Genomic DNA, 5,883 nt, shown 5'->3' with positions numbered 1-5,883 from the left:
CAGGGAGAGAACTAAAATATGCAGGATGCCGCCCCTCGAGGACCGACTTTGGACACCCCTGTATTAGAGAGAAACTGAAGACAAATTACCTGGCTGCATTTCTGTAAACATCTAGAAACTAAGACAGTGGTATCTGAAGTCTGCATGTTTTAGGCTGTTTTCACATCTGATAGTTCAGTAAACAGTCAGCTGTGTATTTGGGACCGAAATTACAACATTTGTTCCTGTTTCAGTTGCTGAGTCGCTGTGCCAAGAACCATTGAAGGAAACAGCAAAAAGTCCTCCGGAGAAGACACTAATGCAACTTCCTTCTTCACAATGTAAAGAAAAATGGAGCGCTGTCAAATTTTAGTGGTTGTAATAGTTCATGAAGATGCAGTTTAATAATCCTGATGCGGCCAGCAGAGGTCAGCATCATATCACTCCTCAAATCAGCGGCAGTTCAGGTTCTTTCAAAGCTGCAGTTCATCTGAATTCATGCTGAATTATTCATGCCACCTTTCATTAACAAGCAGATAAAACCCAAACTGAACTGAACTGTGTCCTGATTTGTAAAACCAGCAGAATTTTAAAAGGGTTTGGTCATAAATCCCTTTTAAAACGTCTGATTTTCATTTGTTGCCTCTGGTTATCACCGAACATTTGATTTTAATATTCCTAAATGAGAAAGTTTTCTGTCTTTTATGACTTTTGCGACTCAAACTTCTTTCCTTTGAGTTTTGACTTGTTGCTGAGTCTCTTTTAAGCCGAGCAACATCCAAATATATCAAAGCAACTCTGAAAACAGACATTTTCCAAGGAGAGGAGGGGTGCTGGGAGAAACAAGTTTATGAAAGGCTAAAAAAAAAAAGTCTCCCCAGCTTGTGTTTCTTTGGGGAACGCTTCATCTGAGGTTCTCGTCGGAGTCCGTACGAGTCTCCTGCAACTACAAAACATCCAGAGTGTCTTTTCATGGCGGTTTGGGAGCGCAGAGGAAGGGCCAGCGGAGAGGAAGAGCGTCGTGTATTTTTGTAGACATCGCTCCAGACTTCACTTAATCTAAGAGTACATCAAAGCACAAGCAAAATCCTTCTCTGCTGCTTATTACCAAAGAGCTCATAAAAGCCTTTGGGGACCTAACGGAGAAGTAAGTAGACAAATAAAAAATAAACATGTTTGCTTTTATCTTTCAAATAACTGTTTATGTGGGAACAAATGAGCATTGTGAGAGGAGAGATGGTTGAAAATAGACAATACCGTAAGCTGGTTGACATTTGTCCAAATGTCATAATTAAAAACAAGCTGGCTTTTTTTTTTTTTTGGAGAGGATTCAAAAAGCGCCATGTGAACATAAGATTTACAAATGGTTTCTGTTTTTGATTTGCGTTTGAAAGTACAGCGACTGCTTGTACGCGCAGGGCCGGAGAGTAAACAGGCTCTCAGTGGCGCAGGAGTGTTTCCGTCAGGACGGAGCGCGTAACCCCGTGGAGATCCCGGGGAGTTCTGAAGCCAGAGATGGTGAATAATAGAACAAAGTGGGGAAGGGTCCGCCGAGGCCGCGCTGCTCTTCAGCAGCCCTCCGTCGTGCAGAGACGGGATTTGTTTGCATGGGGAAGAAGAGATGCCGGAGAGCTGAAACTTTTTCCTGCAAACTACAAAGACGAAGCTGAAGTTACCTGAGTTGGTGTCTTTCTTTGGGTTTGTTGGGAACACATCAGAGGGGCTTTGTTCAGAAAACAGCTGTAACTGTGACGTCAAAGAGAGCGTTCAGAGGACAGCTTCCGGAAAAATCCTCTCAGGACTCTGAGCTCCTTCACTTCGATAATAAAACCGCTGCATTCCAGCAGGTTTCAGGCCACATTTACTCAATCAACTTTATTTGTGTGGCACTTTTCAGCAGCAAGGCGGTTCAAGGTGCTTTACATAATAAAAACACAAAAATACAAAGTTATAAAGAAAACGCCACACAGTCAACAATTGAACAAACATTACAATTTGATGAATGCTATCATCAAAATCATCAAATAAGTTGATCAATGTTCCAGTTATTATGGTTCAAAGGCAACTAACAGGTGGGTTTTAGCCTTGTTTTAAAGGAACTCAGTGTTTCTGCTGCTTTGCAGTTTTCTGGACGTTTGTTCCAGATTTGTGGTGCATAGAAGCTGAAAGATGCTTCTCCATGTTTGGGTCTTGGGATGCAGAGCAGAACCAGAAGACCTGAGGGATCTAGAAGGTTGGTACCACAACAGCAGATCTTTAATAAATTCTGGCACAAAGCCGTTCAGTGTTTTAAAGTCTTTTCTCTGAGCTCAGGGAGCCAGTGGAAGGACTGTAGTACACTTATCTTTTCCAGCAGCCATTGTACAGTGCATAACGTGGTAAAACCAGCCGACCAAATGTGCTGGAGCTCAACTTGGGTTGCTAGGTAACAGCACAGTGCCTGCTGATTTGTGCCTTAACAATCTTAAAGTTTTTGAAATGACTAATTTTCCAGACAGCAAAAAACATCAAGCTATTGCCAAAAATCGACTGAGTGTTTTACTAAGCGCTTGGGTTGCTTTTAGATGCAGTTTGCCTGGATTCACTGTGTGAAACCAGCCGAAGACACATTTATCCAGATCAGCTTTTAATTAATTTTGTTTTATGTCACAAGCATGCTGTTTATTTCTCTTTGTGTTTTTATGTGTTGTATTTTGTAAAGCACTTTTTGGTTTCTGACTTGTAAAGGTGCTATATAAATAAAGTTTACTTTATTTATATTAAAGTTTACTTACTTGAGACCCAAATGGAATCAATCGATCTAAAAATAGGGTTGTGTACAGTTAGTCTGTTTAGCGTGGTGTAGCCTAATTGTAAGAGTGTAAAAATGATCCTGTGAGTACTTTTACATGCTGAACAGATCTGTGTGTTCAGTTTTGGTAAGTAAATTAATTTGTTATTCAGGTTTAGACTCACTGCTCATTGTAATCTAAGCAAAGCATTTAGATGAAATTACAATTGTAGGCTTTGTTCTCACTGCAGGCCTTAATTCTGATTTTTTTGTTTCTGGTTTCTCTGTTGGTGAGTGTATGTTTGTTGCATATATTTGGAAATGTAAGCAGCAATGCAAAAAAAAAAAAAAAGAAAATAAATAAAAAGAATGCACAAAAAGCCTTAAATCCTGCAGCGTTTGGGTCACATTGTAAAAAAACGTTCTACATTGCTCAGACTGTCATGTCAGTTTCAGGTCGCAAAAGGGCTGCAGAAGAACGTAGCCTTCGTGTGCCACCCAAAACAAACCCAGACACGCCCCTGACACGCGGTAATCGGAGGAACATTCAAAGGCAGGCTGGGGGCCGCCGGCTCCCCAGGGGGCCCCTCTCTTCACCCCCTCGCCGCTGAGAGATTCAAACTCTGCGGACGATTGAAGTTTGGCGCCTTCTCTTGAGTGGTCCCTTGCCCAGCGATGGCAGACTTCATTAGCGCTGTCAGTCAGGCCCCTGCGACGGGGCAGCGCTGCAGGGCGCCCTGAGGGCCCAATCAGCTCCGGGGTCCCCAGAAAGGGCCATCAAACGGCGACGCTGTAACCCCGTATCGTTGAGATTCATGCTCATCCCCCACTGATCACATGATTAATGCTTCAGTTCCTCACTTTCAGCTTTGTGTTTTTGAACTCTGAAGCGAAAGCTGCGGTCTTGTATTTTTAATCAGCAACTTCCCATTGGCTCGGTATGGAAATGAGCCCGTTGGAACCCATACGGGCGTCTAATGATGAGGGAGAATCAAACTTTCTCTCAAAACAGCAGCTACAGCAGTGGGAAACAGGAGCTACTTGTTGGTTTTTTGTGTTATTGCACCTTTTTGCAGCCTGCTTCTCCCACTGCGTTCCAGTTACAATGAGTCACGTGACACAACGAAAATAAATGAGCCAGTGGGCGCTTCTCCGTCCAACAATCTCAAATCCTGGAACAATGAGATATCCACGAAATCACGGAGCACAATTCAAATGCGGGAGCAAACAAAACCCAAACAAAACAAAGCAAGCGTCTTTGAAGAGCGAAAAACTCAGACTGGCTGAGTTCCTTTCAACAATATACACAGCACAATATTCTCAGTACCAGCATGTTATTCAGAGCGTTCCTCCAAATATTTGGAGAGAAGGAGGAGAGATGAAACGGGGGCAGAACAATGGGACTTTGGCTGTGTTATGGCGTCCGTGCGCCTCACCCCGCCAGCCCTTTGTAGTGGGCTGAGCGGCGTCCGTGTCCCCTGATGGTTTCCCACTTGTTCTACGTCCAGGTGGAGCCTCAGGCCGGCCCAGGCCACACACACACGCACACATGCATGCATGCACACACACGCGCACACACGCTTATATTTCTACCCATATTAGGATTTTGTATTGATTTCCATTCATTGACCTTCTTAACCACAACCTTAAAGGGGCAGTAAAGTGTGAAACTGACTTTTTTTGTCTTTAAATCATGTTATAAAATTATTCTCTCTTCACACCTGGAGTGCCTTGATTTATTCAACCTTTAATCAGTGCCTTGATTAAAGATTTGAGAAATCCTTTAATCTCCTTGGCAACCATTCAGCAATGCAAAATGCCTCTTTGGGCCAAGCCCTGCTTTCTCTACCCAGCTTCTCCCCAATCAGCTCCTCCAGACTAGCCAGCAGCAATTAGCAAACATCTGCTGAGCTCATTATAGGATCTACTTCTCAGTGAAACACTGGTAAAAATGTCATTTAAAGGTGGAGGATTTTTTAAAGAGACAGAGGCCCAATTTTAAGATGTTCAATTACAAAGCCAAATTTCTTTTAAGTCATATTTGATATATGTTGCCTTTTTATAACAACTGCTATTAAATGTCACAATGTGCCTGTAAAATACATAATACTGCTCCTTTAACCAAACGTAATTCATAACTTTTCTCTAAACACTAACCTCTGACCCCAAACTGTATTAGAACCAGACTGTGGTCACCATAAGAGCCGTCGGTTTTCAGAAAGCTAGTAAATCTGACAGAAACGATTCTAAATAAAATACTTTAAAGCACACGAGTCAGTCAGGATTATTTGTTTAGCACATTTTAGCAACAAGGCAGTTCAACGTGCTTTACATAATGAAACATCACAGTGACAAGTCATGAAACATTACATTTTGTCAAATGCCATCATCAAAACCATCAAGCAAATGCTCATCGAATCTGTTGATCAGTTCCAGTTAGTAATCTTAGTAATCAATGCGACTAAGGATAAATACATGGATTTATTAATAGTCAGTAGTCCTCTAATCCTGGAAATGTTCTTCAGGATGAGAGGACTACTAATCCTGAAGAACATTATTGCACATAATTGTGCCGAACCTTCACATAATTGTCTTTATGTGAAGGTTCGGCTCCTCTATTAACCCTTTATCACATTTTAACCAGTGTTGCTCTAAGCAGTAGCTCCTACAATGAGCTCAGCAGTTCCACCAGGTTTGCCAATTGTTGCTGGCTAGTCTGAAGGGGCTGAGACGGGGCAGGGCTGCTCTGCTTAGAAGCTGCAGCTCGAAGGTGCTGAATGGTTAATATGAAGATTAATGGTTTTCTCCAACATGCATGAAAGAGCAGAATCAACACTCCAGGTTTGTTTTTGATGAAGGAATAACATTAAAACATGTTGTAAAGCTAACAAAAAGTAAATTTTACATGATACTGCCGCTTTAACAATGATGTATTATAATATTTAATTTTTGATATAATGCAGTACAAAACAATATATGATGCAAAAACTGCTTTTTCATCTTACTTAAGTCAGTTTTTCATCCAAGAGTTAAAATCATAAAAAACATGAAGCCTATTTTGTTTTCAGCTCTGCCTGTGTGGAGAAGAGGAGCGCTTCCAATCTTAACCTGACTATAAAGTAAATTACCCGTCC

This window comes from Poecilia formosa, unplaced genomic scaffold, assembly GCF_000485575.1.
Source record: "Poecilia formosa unplaced genomic scaffold, Poecilia_formosa-5.1.2 Scaffold117, whole genome shotgun sequence".
Lineage (NCBI taxonomy): Eukaryota > Metazoa > Chordata > Actinopteri > Cyprinodontiformes > Poeciliidae > Poecilia > Poecilia formosa.
The sequence above is the reverse complement of the archived record's forward strand: the minus strand, read 5'-3'. Positions refer to the sequence as shown.